This window comes from Dermacentor variabilis, chromosome 5 (assembly GCF_050947875.1).
Source record: "Dermacentor variabilis isolate Ectoservices chromosome 5, ASM5094787v1, whole genome shotgun sequence".
NCBI lineage: Eukaryota > Metazoa > Arthropoda > Arachnida > Ixodida > Ixodidae > Dermacentor > Dermacentor variabilis.
Genome location: NC_134572.1, coordinates 159,196,259 through 159,209,116, shown reverse-complemented (window position 1 = coordinate 159,209,116; position 12,858 = coordinate 159,196,259). Strand labels below are relative to the sequence as shown.

Sequence of the window (12,858 nt, the reverse complement as noted above, 5' to 3'; positions counted from 1 at the left end):
CGTCCACAAATTGAAAAATTGCACTAGAAAGCATATCATCACTTTGAAACACTAAACAAAAGCAATATGTTAAAAAAAATCCTGCCTCAGGAAAAAAAACATCAGTAACAAACAATTTTGAGGCTGATTCCTACGTTAGGGGCTTCGACTTAAGCCATCGGCGTTACCGTTGAGACTCCCCTTTTTGTAACGCACCTCAAAGGAATATTGTTGTAAAGCGAGGCTCCAGCGCAGGAGGCGGCCATTTTTGGGAGAGATGGTCTGCAGCCATTGGAGAGGGCAGTGATCCGTCTCAATGATGAACCTCGAGCCGGCTAGATAGCATGACAATTTCTGAACGGCCCACACGAGACACGCACACTCTTTCTCGGTGGCGCTATACGCCTGCTCACGACTGGTCAGCTTACGACTAGCATACAGGACGGGGTGTTCTACTTCTCCATTTTCCCGTTGGCACAGTACAACGCCCATGCCTCGCTCACTAGCATCGCACTGAACAATGAACCCTTTTGTATAGTCTGGCGATCGTAGCACAGGCTGGCTTGTTAGGGCACTCTTTAGGGCGCTAAAAGCTCTTTCCTTTGTCTCGTCCCAGACGACTGTTTGAGGCTCTGTCTTTCTTAGAGCATCCGTCAGGGGAGCCGCGATATCAGAGTACCTAGGGATGTACCTCTGATAGTAGCCGGCGACACCTAAGAACGACCGAATATCGGTCTTTGTGCGCGGTTGCGGAAAGTCTCGCACAGCGGCCACTTTTATTTCAGAGGGGCGGCGACGACCCTGACCAATCACGTGACCGAGGTAGACAACCTCGGCCTGTGCTAACTGGCACTTAGGAGCCTTTACTGTCAAGCCTGCTTCGCGCAGGCGGGTTAGCACTGCCCGCAAGTGTGTCATATGCTCAGACCAGGATGCGGAGAATATCGCTACGTCGTCTAGATACGGTAAAGCGAATTCTTGCTGTCCCCGCAACACTTTATCCATGAGACTTGAAAAACAGTATGGCGCGTTCTTCAAACCAAAACTCAACACTTTAGGACGGAATGTTCCCATTGGTGAAATGAACGCCGCATACCTACTAGCCTCTTCTGTAAGTGGAACCTGCCAATAACCCCTGACAAGATCTAGGGTGGAAATAAACTGAGCGCTACTAACTTTCTCAAGGCGCTCCTCGATGTTAGGGATCGGATAAATTTGATCCTTAGTGATGGAATTAAGCCTGCGGTAGTCGACGCAAGGACGAGGTTCCTTGCCCGGTACCTCAACTAAAATCAAAGGGGAGGTATAATCACTCTCACCTGCCTCAATAACACCGCCCATACAAAAATGCTTCCTTACTTTCTTTAGAACTTTTATCAACATCCTATCAACTTTAGTAACATCCTATTGACTTTTACTTTTTAGTAACGTTTGTCAAAAGAAAGTTGGTTACTTGTTTTCTAACTTCAGTATGTAAAAAGAAAGTTACTAGAAAGTTAAGACACAATATTTTAACTTTTTAGAAACACGATTCAATAGGAAGTCAATAAAAATAATTATGTTCTTAAAGTAGATAACCCAAGTTACAAAACATGCATGAATATTATTCAATAAGGTTATAATTATTCAGTGAACATGGCTGGTGCAAGACAGTCTTGTTTCATGGACAGGTGTAAATTTCCAATTTTCAATCAACTTTCTAGTAACACTGGTTACTAGAAAGTTGTTAAAAATGATTTAGTGAAAAATGAACATATAACAGCATCTGAACTATAAATGAATATGCAAAGACTGGCTGCTTTAAAAAAAAATAGGTTTTTTTGCACAGTAACTGTTTTCCTAATTTTTAATCAACTTCCTAGTAACAGATGATAGTAGAAAGTTCATAGAAAGAAATTGCTTCTAATACCGGACGCTAAGAGGAAATATGGTCTCACCGATTCAAGATGAGGGCACGTATTCTCGAAAACACGACAGCTAGTGCCATGGGAAGCGTGTATATGAGCGGTGATCATGAATTTGTGCTCAGTAGGTGTCAAAGAAGCCCGTAGGCCAAGCACCATATCACTAGACGGAGCTGCACGGACGGCGCGCTGATCGTCTCGTGTTCGCCAACTAAAGCGGGAGACACACGGTCCGATTCGGTGTCCGATCCGGCGTCCGACGCGCCGAAACTGCAGCCCGAATCGAGGTGTTTAGCCGTGCCGAAGCGCCGGATCGGACGTCCGGCGTGCGACAAACCGGGCAGATTTTCATCGTCCGACGTGTCCGACAACTGCACCGTCGTCTGGCCGCAGCCAATGGCAGCGCGGCTGGCACGTTCTCTGACGTTCCCTCCACGGAGGCGGTGCTGGCTGGCCGGTTTCTCGCAGTTATTCTTTTTCCTTGCCCGCTGCAGTTTGTTTCTGACATGAAATAGTTACTAGTTCAGTAAAATTATCTCGAACGTGTGCCTGTTATGCAAACCAGCGCCTTGTACACTAGCACTAAGCTACTGGTGAGATCGGGAGCCGCGACGCGAGGGCATTTCGCGAGCAGACATCACACACCGACCGTCTGAGCGAGGCCGCTCGCTTCGCTTGCACGTTTGCCCTTCGCAACGACTGCGTCGAGTAAACCAATTGTATTTATTTAGGGCCGACCTAAGTGTACAGTGTTAATTGTTTTGGCAAAAATAAGCACTCTTCGACGAGCTCGGGCTGGATCGCAAGCGCCGTCGGCTGCAACGTCCGCCTAGCTATGCCTACCGGCCCTATCGCTGGCTTTAGCGGAGCCGTCAGTGGACAACGCGCCGTCGTGAAGTGTTCTGTCGCTCACAGGGGCATAATTTTATCGACAGCGTTCGCGTAAAGCGAAGCAGTGTTGTGCTGAGTTGTTTCTATTGCGTTTCTCGACGTGGATGTGAACTCAAGCTGGGGAGCTGGATGTGGGCGGAGCTTACGCGCCGCTCATGCCGTAGCATGCAGCGCCGCACGTCGGATCGGACACCGAATCGTACCGCGTGTGTCTGTATAGCTCGCTCAAGGTTCGGCTGAAGTCCCCGTATGTTCTTTATAAATAAGGAAGCCTACCTAGGCACTGTAAACCCAACGATTGGGGCCTAAATGCCTCTCCGCCTCCCACTACGGCTTCCTTTGAGTGACAAAGTCTGATCTCGAAGGCCGTGCTTTTGCAACCTGCATGCACCTGAAGCAATTGCGAATCTTGAAGGCAACATCCGCTTAGTTTTTATTATATATACATTTCCTTAAACTTCGTATCACAAAGTACAAAGTACACACTTTTGGACCAAACAAATCTATTAAAGGACTCTATCAAATGTTATTAGTAAAAAACACGCAATTTTTTCATTAAAGATACATTTTTCTAAAAAACCGCAGAGTGGCGCTACTGCAGTATCTGTTTGGTCGACACACCACGTTGGTTGTAGTGAATGCTCCTTGCTGTGAGGTGGTATTTGAGTTATATTTTAGAAGTGCCTAGACAAAACGTGCTCCTTGTCGTGTGCAGTAACCATCCCAAACCCTCCGGACTCGTGTAACGCCATTAGTTCGCCGTGTGTTTCGAGCGATCCACCAGTGTCGTCAGTGAGTGCCCTAGTACAGCGCCCGTCCGAGCTGCCTTTGTTCTGCCGAGCTGCCTGCCCGCGCTCTCGTGAAAAGTCTGGTACTGGGGCTTCGAATTGTAGTGTTTGCAAGACTGTTGAAGGTTGTGCTTTTGTGGAGCTGGAGTTCATCGGAAGTTCTACAGTGCTTGCGCCAGAGAAACGTCGGTGCCTTGTACCTGTTAGACGAAGGAGCGTTTGCCAAGTCTTGAAAGGTAAGCAAGTTTGGCGCTTGCGCGCATTCTTGAAGCTTATGATTTACGTAATGAGCGTTGTGTAACTAGCTAGAGCAAAGCGCTTTCCTATCGTATGTTAGCCATGTTGCTGTGCACATTTAGCAAGCAATTTCACGAAAGCTTCCTCTGATGTTACAGCGTACTTGCATTCTGCTACCCGCCTTGATTGCTATGCCTGAATGGGCACACAATTATGAAAACACATTGAAAGTTGGTGTTCGTTCGGTAGTTTCCTGGCAAGAAGTTATTCGCTATATAGGCATTCCCGCAAGTACAGTACATGTGTAATGTATGCATCCATGTATCATGGGCTTCGCGCGTTGACACACGATTGCTATGTTTGACGCTTAAGCAGATAGAAGCTTGTATGAAGATTTTTGTATGTATATAGTTCGGTTTCGAGGTCCGCGTCGCGAGAACCTGTGTGTATTGTTTATGTTCTTGAGTGCCTTCGCGTATTTGTCTTCTATGTTACAGAGCGGATATAGGCCGATATTACAATAACGAGGTGCATTTTTAATCTAGACATTTCAATCAGACGCCGGCCTTTAAGAAAGACAGACCAACCAAATCTTAATAACGAGATGTCAGCTCTTGCAATCTTAGGTTACGGCAGTGCGTAATAATTTAAAGACTGCGATTTTGTAGTGATACTTACCCCTCGATTCTATATCACTCTTCTCGCCCACCGCTAACGGCCGGCAGCTGCAGTACATAGCACGGGCCGGGGCGTCGGTCAGCCCACTAACGCATAGCGAAAAGGAATACCATCGCAACAAAATCGCGGTCTTTAAATTATTACGCAAATTTTGTGCACAATGAGATGTTATAAACACACCTTGCATGTACATGAAAAAAAGGTTTACAACAGAGATGACATATATGCATGGGCACATATATGTGTCAATAAAATACTTGAGCGTCTTTCTGCCTACAGAAAAAGAAGTTATGTCTCCTCCAGGGCATGGCTGCTTGTACTAATGAACCTCTAAGGGAAGGTTTTCTCTAATCCCTATTTTTGATATCTAAATGCTTATGTGGCATGTACAAACTGCTTGCATCAATTTCTCATTGGGATGAGCTGTCTAAAATTTAATTTTCAGTAATAATTGCAATAATTAACTCCTTTCACCTGTCTTCTAATGACTAAAGTTCTATGCTTCTACCTTGACAAACCTTTTGTGAAATTAGTTTGATGAGGCCCAATATACAGGGCTTTCTAAATTGAAGGTATCAGTACCTATTAAAGACTATGCTAATTATGAAAATGCTGCTTGTGTATGTGGTTTATTTACTCTGTCAGACAAAATCTTTACACCCAAGTGCAGTCAGTAAATTGAAAACTGCATGTCTGCAAGGGGAAGTCAGAATTGTATTTGAAGACAATTGCATCTTGTTTGATAGTTCTCAAGCACTTGTGCGTCACTAATCGAGCACAGATTGGCCCAATACTCGATGAGGCTTGAAGCTTTCAATGTCTGCTAATCACTAAAACAGCACCAGATCTCACTCTGTGTCAAGGGGTGGCACACATTTACTTAGTTCTAGGCAGATGCATGTCTTTCTTTCGCATTGAAGTTCCCAATACTTTCTAGTCTTACGTAAAAGTACACAGCTCATTACAATGCATGTATGGTATACGTAAGGCTGCTTTGTTCTTCAAACCGAATCAACGAGAAGCAGCGACTTCCGTTTTTGCAAACCTTACCCTACTTCCTAACCATTCCTTCATCAAACGTGTATAAAATGAATCTGTGGTTGTTGTATTCTTTCACAGGTAGACATCGGTGACGGTGTATACGTTGAAAAGGGCATGCTGAAGAGGCTGTGCCTGGATGCTAACTCAGGCTTTCACTTCGCGGAGGGCTTCCTTAAAGCTCCTTTTTCAATAGAAGACGTTGAAGGGAGGTCCTTCTTTGGGCGGCTGTCAAATGCCTTCCACAGAAGGATCCGTTGGATTCCAAGGTCAACACCATAGTAGGTATGTGTGTCACAAAGAAGCATCTTAATATTCTTTGTGCAGTTTTCAACAAAACTCCTTTCATGGCAATTTCAGTGCTATCTTAGGGTATACTCCTTTCTTTCCTGCTAAAATAGCTATTAACCTGATTATAATAGCATATTATAATGCAAGCTTTGCCACCATAACTAGAAAATTGTCATTACTGTTGGCATATGTATTTTTGTGATACAGGCCCTGGTCATATGAATGCACTGATAATATATTATCCTGTCTTGTGGAAAGCTAACATGTTTAGTAACAAGCTCACTTTGACAATGTCTGCCTGCACAGCAAAGGCATTTTCTAATCTTGCTGTAGAACGTCCGTAATGCCTGTTCAACTGCTTACATGTGCTTGTATCATTTCGTGGTTCTTAAGTGCAACACAAAAGTCAACTCTTCTATGTACCTGTGCCCAAGCAAAGCTGCAGCACAGTTATGACTGGCACCTTGCCTTTCCTAAGATAATTCACACATGAAACTTCCATGTACTGGTCACAATACCAATATCGAAGTTCATTAAACTGAAGTTGATTTACAGCTTTTGTTTGTAGATGACAATTGGTATGATAGAGTTTATGTGTCGTGCATCTGTTGGTGTTACGCACATCCATCACGCTCCCAGCTTTAATGCACTAATTCAGTCATTTCATGCATTTTTAGGACTTTGCACAAAACAGGTGGAGATGTTTAGAGCTCACAGGGTTGAAAGCTTGTCTCTTGTGCACTTCCTTTTTAAGAAACAGATGCATGGTGTGTTGCAATATCACTGGAGCAAAACTAATATATTGCCTTTTTTTCTTCTCTTTTCTAGACTACACAACGCAACATTTCAGCCTACTTCCAGGGCAGCTGGAGAACTCGTCCTCCTTACTAGCCTGGGGATATTAAATGGATGTGTTCAAGCACAAATGGAAACCTGTCTTCTTCTGTTGCATGCTACACCTAGCCACTTGGCAATCACTATTCGCCGCAGACAGATAGTTGACAGGATGTTACTAGCAAGTCGTCAGGATATATAAAGGTAGTTAATAAATAGTCGCTGCATAGTTTTTAGGAAGCAAACAAAAATTTTATTCAGAGATAATGAAAGCTTATTTTTGCAATATATAATTGGAAAAGTAATTACCTCTGAATAAATTTTTTATGTACTTCCTAAAAACTGTGAAGCGACTATTTATTGACCACCTTTATACATCCTAATGACTTCCTAGTAACATCCTGTCAACTATCTGTGGCGAATAGTCGACAGGATGTTACTAGCAAGTTGTTAGGATGTATAAAGGTGGTCAATAAATAGTCGCTTCACAGTTGACACTTTCTAACGACATAAGATAATAAGCAGTCGGTAAGAATTCTATCGACATTTTATATCTATACTTTCAATTCAATATCGGTGGCCAATAGTCGGTAGGAGGTTACTAGGAAGTTGTTACGGTGTCTAAAGACGGTTTATAGAATGTCGATAGGTTCTAGTAACATTTGTCTAAAGACGGTTTATAAAATGTTACTAAAAATTTTTGTAAGGGCGAGCTGTAGCATTTTCTTTACCTCAGCCTCCATAATATCGCTCTGGCGGGGTGACACCCGATACGCCTTGGATCGTACTGGCTCTGGGGAGGTAAGTTCTATATCATGAGTAAGTACAGAAGTCCTACCAGGCCTCTCAGAGAACAGACCTTGAAACTCTTGTAATAGCCGGTGTAGTTCGGTTTTCTGCTCGGGCGACAGCGGTGCTTTACTGATAAGGTCACTAATGACTTGACCGGTGTCTTCCCTGTTCGTCACTGAGCCTAGTCCCGGAAGCTCGACCGGAAGCTCTTCAGGAACGTTTACCATCATGCACACCACTGCTTCCCTTTGTCTATAAGGTTTGAGCAGATTACAGTGGTAAACTTGCTGTGCTTTCCGCTTTCCTGGCAGACTTACCACGTAGTTAACGTCCGACAGTTTCTGAACAATTCGTGCTGGGCCCTCCCACTGCACGTCTAGTTTGTTGTTTAGCGATGTGCGCAATATCATGACCTCATCGCCAACCTCAAAACGACGGGCCCTGGCTGTCCGATCATAATAAACCTTGGCCCTCTGCTGGGCCTTTGTCATTGCTTCACCTGACAACTCCTGTGCCCTTCTTAAGCGTTCGAGGAGCTTAAGCACGTACTCCACCACGACTGGGTCGTCGCCCCTACCTTCCCACGATTCTCGAAGCATGCGAAGCGGAGATCGAAGCGAGCGACCGTACACCAGTTCAGCTGGCGAAAACCCCGTAGCCGCATGCGGCGCGGTCCTTAAAGCAAACATCACCCCAGGCAGACACAGCTCCCAGTCAGTTCGATGTTCAAAACACAACGCTCTCAACACGCGCTTCATGACGGAGTGGAGCTTCTCAACGGAATTCGACTGTGGGTGGTACACTGAGCTGTGTAACAGCTTTACCCCACACCTTTCGAGAAAAGTTGTCGTCAAAGCGCTAGTAAACACTGTGCCCTGATCTGATTGGATTTCCGCAGGAAAACCAACTCGCGCAAATATGGACAGTAGTGCATTAACTATCTCAACTGAGCTGAGTTCTTTAAGCGGCACTGCTTCAGGGAACTTTGTCGCTGGGCAGATCACAGTCAAAATGTGTCTGTACCCCGTGGCTGTTACCGGCAGAGGTCCCACAGTATCAATAACGAGCCGTCTAAAAGGCTCCGTAATGATAGGTACCAATTTCAACGGCGCCCTCGATTTGTCCCCTGGTTTGCCCACCCGCTGACAAGTGTCACATGTCCTCACGAAATGGTCTGCGTCCCGAAAACACCCTGGCCAATAGTACTCTTGCAAGAGACGGTCCTTAGTTTTCTTAACTCCTAGGTGTCCGGACCACGAACCCCCATGCGACAAGCGCAACAGATCCTGACGATAGCATTGAGGCACGATCAGCTGATCGAACTCCACTCCTCTTCGGTCTAGATACTTCCGGTACAGGACTCCACCTCTTTCCACAAAACGCGCAGTTTTCCTGGCGATACCTTCTTTGACATTGCAGCGCACGTTTTCCAGGCTGCCATCCTTTTTTTGCTCGGCTATCAAAGCCGACCGGCTGACTTTTAGCAACCTATCAAGTCCGTCTGACGTAGGCGCGATGAGCAAATCAGTAGATAGCTCTTCTAACTTTCCCGAATCGGGATTTTCCTCTCCAGTATCTGGCGCCTTCAACGCTACAGACTCAATTTTATTCAGTTCGGGCGTGCTCTGAATATCAGCTTGCTGCGCCTCTGACCCTTTTTCGTTGTTTGATAACGTCGGCCCCGCAACTACCGCCTTTGCAGCGAGCTCCCGAACCTTCGATCTGGTTAAGGCCTGAACACTAGCTTCACCAAACAAAAGCCCCTTCTCGCGCAGGAGGTGATCGGACCTGTTTGAAAATAGGTACGGGTACTGGGGGGGCAGCATAGATGACACTGCCGCCTCCGTCTCAAGCGCTCCGAAAGGTCCTTCAATAAGCACTTTTGCTACCGGCAGACACACGCTATGAGCTTCCACGGCTTGCTTGATCCACGCGCACTCGCCCGTGAACATATGGGGTTCTACATAAGACGGGTGAACTACATCCATCGTTGCTGCGGAATCGCGAAGCACTCGGCACTCTTTCCCGTTCACGAGGAGGTCTCGCATGTAAGGCTCGAGAAGCTTCATGTTCTCGTCAGTGCTGCCTATTGAAAAAAAAACAACTTTTGGTGTTGTTTCCGGACACTGCGCCGAAAAGTGACCCGGCTTCTGGCACGTATAACAAACGCCCGCTCGCCTCATCTCGAACCGCTTTCTGCGTTTGGCTGCCGCCGTCTCTTTACGTCTGGTCGGACTGCTTTCACTCGCATCCGCACTACGCGTGTTCCCCTTTGCTCTCATGGGTGTGAACTTCGGCCTCTCAAACTTCGAGCCAAATTCACCCTTTTGACCGTCCTTAGCTCCGCGAGCCCGACGCGTCACAAACTCCTCGGCTAGCTCAGCGGCTTTAGCCACCGTACAAACGTCTGGCCTATCCAAGACCCAGTATCGCACGTTCTCCGGTAACCGACTATAAAACTGTTCTAGCCCGAAACACTGCAGAACTTTATCGTGGTCACCAAACGCTTTCTCTTCTTTGAGCCACTCCTGCATGTTCGACATAAGCCTATACGCAAACTCTGTATATGACTCACTTTTTCCTTTCTCATTTTCCCGAAACTTCCGACGGAACGCCTCCGCAGACAGCCGGTACTTTTTTAGCAGACTCGATTTTACTTTGTCGAAATCCTCTGCTTCCTCTCTATCCAAGCGAGCGACTACGTCGGCCGCCTCGCCGGGTAACAAAGTGAGCAAGCGCTGTGGCCACGTTTCCCGAGAGAACCCCTGCTTCTCGCACGTTCGCTCAAAGTTAACCAGGAACAAACCAATGTCCTCTCCAAGCTTAAACGGCCGCATCAGGTCAGTCATTTTGAACAATACTCGTTCTCCTGCACCGTGTGCCTGACTTCCATTACGAGCGCGTTCCACCTCTATCTCGAGACGCTTCATTTCCAAAGCGTGTTGACGGTCACGCTCTTCTTTTTTCTCTTGTTGCTCTCGCTCTTTCTGTTCTTTACGTTCGCGCTCTTCTTTTTCTTTTTGCTCTTTAAGTTCGCGCTCCTGTCTTTTTGCAGTCTCTCTCTCTTCAATGGTCTCAAGGCATTCCGACAGCTCGTCATCCTCAGCCTCTAACTCAAGAATAGCCTTTATCAGTTCTGGTTTTCTTAGTTTGTCTGAGACATCCAGACCCAACTCTCTTGCAAGCTCCAACAATTTCGGTTTGCGCAACGACTTCAAATCCATGGCTGCTCTGAATGCTGCTTTCTCTACTGCTTACTATTGTCTTGCCGCAAACTAACCCGGCAGCAACGACAACCACAATTACCAGCTCTGTTTCTGACACTAACAAAAGCCTGGCAAAGCTCAGAAGAAGAAAGTCCCGCACTCACCAAACCTCGCAGGCAGGAATTCCGCGCAGTCGTTCCGCTGCAGGCAACCAGTCGTCACACAGGGCTCGTTGCACTGCTCCCGGATCGTCGTTGAGCTGCTCAGCATACAGTCAACTGCATCTCTTTGCTGCTGGCCTCCGTTGTCGCGATCTCACCGCTGGCAGACAGTTGTTTGAAGTCGGAGGCGATCCCACCGCTGCCACCAGATGTTTGGATCGGACTGCTGGTACGATCTGTTGGGAACTCGGCGCTGACGCCCGTGGTTGTACCTGGGTCGCAAGCCCCAAGGGTAGCGTTGGCCTGGCGGCCTGGGGTACAACTGGAAGCATCCGAAGGTCCCGGCAAAGCATGAGTCGACTGGTAACAACAAAACAACTTGTTTATTTTAACATCGCAAAGAGTTGGCGGTCAGGTTGACCGAAGTAGAGAGACGGGAGAGCACTTCACTCAACAGAAGAAATCGGAGCCCTCCTTTTTGGCGTCCGGGGGCAGCTGTTTTTATACTCTCGCAGTTGAGGGCAAGAAGGAACCCCTCAAAAGACGAGCACGTGAATGTACAATGGGCTAATGGTGACGCACACTGTCGTAGCGATGCCGTAGCACTATGACGAGCACGATCTCGTAGCACCCTGTCGAGCACGATCTCGTAGCACCCTGTTGTAGCGCTGCCGGTCGGGCACAATGACTGTAATGAGAGGATGGTCCCTGCTTTGGCATCGCCTGTTTCGGGCACAATGACTGGAATGAGAGGATGGTCCCTGCTTTGGCATCGCCTGTTTCGGGCACAATGACTGGAATGAGAGGGTGATCTTTTGCGGTCGCATCGCCGCAGTCGCGCCTGGAAACACCTGCCGATGAGTGTTGCGGCGACGACGATCGGGCCAAAATGTCTGCCGCCCCGCCGCAGTCGCGCCGGCAAAACCACGTGTCGCAGGCGAAACGCAACAATCAGCACGATTAGGCATCTGCCGTTCCTGCTTCATCAAGCTCACCCTCATCCACTGCGCCGTCATCAGGTGCGCCTCAGGCGTGCCAGGCTACTCCGACGGCATGTTCAGAAGAAACAGCCGTGGGAATGACCTCTCCAGTGGCATTCAGGAAATCTTGCTGAACGTGTATATGAGGCTACGACAAGAGCAACCGAATGTTGCGATCACGCAGATCTGCGAGAGGGTGAGCGAACTAACCGGTGTTTGCTTACGCAAAATTTTTGGCACGTCCGAAAACATGGACGGAGAACTACGGACGCATCCAGGGAAATGGCCAAGAAGTGAAGACTGTAAGAGGCGCCTACATACTTATGACAGCTTCACACTGACCGCACTAAGAAATAGTTCACGGCATTTTCCACCGCAACGAGACCCCAACAGTGCTGCAGGATTAGCATCCGCGAGCACAGAAGATCTGCCGACCCTTCAGCCATGGACCATCCGCCGCTTCCTCTTGGACATCGGCTTCAAGAGCAAGAAACGTGGAACTCCTTGCCCATCGAGTGCGAAGACTTGTTGCGGTGGGGAACACAAATATATTTACGAGATTATTCGGTACAGAGAAGAAGGGTGGAAAATCCTATATTGATGAAACGTGGGTCACTGCTGGCCACACAGTGGGCAATCCCTGGGCTGATAAGACAGTCAAGTCGTCACGTGGCCTGCGATCTCCTCCTCGACCTGCAAGGCAATACGAAACACGGCTCCACTGATGCCACCTCTTGAGCCTACTTACGCATCAAGAATCATGTTGGAGACTCCTGAAGGCACAAACTCGCCTCGCAATGTTGTCCAGAAAGTGTCACGCATATTCGCCTCCATAGATGCACACTGTGACGTCAGAGGCACCCCTTCGGCCACTCTTCGGTGCTGTGAGTGATGCAATTGTTGGAGGGCACAGTGTGCCTCTATTCAGTGATGTGCAATGTTCTGTATTAGTGAGACCAGGCTACTGCGATCATCTCTGGAACCAAAGAGCTCCTTACCGAGGCACTCACAGTGATCTTGCCGAGGACGTTAACTCAGTGTCAATCATATCCAGAAGACGGAACGGAACCATTGCCCGC

General features: G+C 47.5%; 1 long non-coding RNA gene across 1 annotated transcript; it reads left to right on the top strand.

Annotated features, from left to right (window-relative positions):
- The first annotated feature begins 3,349 nt into the window (after nt 1-3,349).
- LOC142582013 (uncharacterized) lies at nt 3,350-6,732 on the top strand. Its single transcript, XR_012828357.1, has 3 exons — nt 3,350-3,798; nt 5,597-5,800; nt 6,635-6,732. It is a non-coding gene; the product is annotated as an uncharacterized LOC142582013 (long non-coding RNA).
- The last annotated feature ends 6,126 nt before the right edge of the window (nt 6,733-12,858 follow it).